Source organism: Neovison vison, chromosome 13 (assembly GCF_020171115.1).
Source record: "Neovison vison isolate M4711 chromosome 13, ASM_NN_V1, whole genome shotgun sequence".
NCBI classification, from domain to species: Eukaryota; Metazoa; Chordata; class Mammalia; order Carnivora; family Mustelidae; genus Neogale; species Neogale vison.
The window spans coordinates 81,573,346-81,574,721 of NC_058103.1; positions in this window are offsets into that span (position 1 = coordinate 81,573,346).

Below are 1,376 nucleotides of genomic sequence, written 5' to 3' on the forward strand. Positions count from 1 at the left end.
AGAGGATCTCTGCTCTTCAAATTAACTGAGTATATGAAGCGGACCCCAAAACCATAAACAGAAAGGCAGTCAGATACCCAGCAATGTGGGAAGTTGATGAGGTCTGCAGGGAGCCGCTCTGCAGGAGCTGAGGGAGGAGATGAATATTAAGACACAGACCCTACAGCTCTGCCAGTTACTAGTGGGAGTTCCTTGAGCCAAGTTATTTAGCCACTTAAGCTCCATTTTTCTTCCATCCAAAAAATGAAGATACTATTACCTCTGGGCTATCCTAGTAAACAAATAACAAAAAGAGTTGACACTCATATTGTGTGTCAAGCACTGTGCTGAATGTTACATATATTTTATATATTTTATCTTTCACTCCTCACAGTATCCACAGGAGGTAGAAAGGTGGATACTATCCTTATCCCACTTTACAGATGGAAAGGCTGGCGTGTGGAGGCACTTTTTCAAAGGTGGTGCTCTGTCAGATTTGACCAAAATATTGACTTAGAGCCATGAAAAGTGAAGCTAAAAAAGAATCACTGTGTGGTAAATAAGTTACAAGAACAATAAAGAGAATAAGGCCAACAGAGCCAGGACCAGAGCCAGCAGATCCTGAAGGGTTGGGCGGAGGGAAGTGCCAGTTGGGCAGACTGAAACTCAGGACAGGCAACTGTGGGAGAATGCACAGAAGGGCATGAGGGTAGAGCTGAAGAACACAGCTGTGGCCTCAGGCTTGCTCTGTCTCAGTCTTAGCAGCTTATCAGCTACTTCCAGGCCCTTCACCTTTATTAGATGGAGAAAATAAAACCTACTTCATTAGATGATTATGGATAAAATGCTTGGTAGGATGCCTGATATACAGTAAGTGCTCAATAAATGCTTAATCATGTGACTCTACACAGTTTTTCTATCAGCAGGGAAGATCAAGAGTCACAGCAGCCACAAGTCATTGATATGGAAATGAAACTGAGCTGTAGGGTTATGAGATTTGTAACAGTCCAAAGGAAATAGCAGACGGACAGAAGTGCAGGTCAGGGCTCCTGGAATGCGAGCTGACATATTAATGGACATTTGCAGATGGCTCCAAGGGTGACCTCAAACTAGGAGAAAGTCCAGGGGAAGAAACTGCAGTTTCCTTTCTTTTCTGTCCTTTTACTACACACACACATACATACCACGTATGAGTGTGTATTGAAATTTTCTCCTTCTGTGACTGAACAGATTTGCTTCCCACCTCCTCCCTTGGGCTGTCTTCATGCTCGAGACAGAGCTCTAACCCTTTCCTCTACCCCGAAACATGCCTGGATTATTGGCTTGCAACCCTGGCAAAGCAGAAGGTCCCAAACAGCTGATAAACAACAGGCAGGGCTGCTTTGCTCGTGGACATT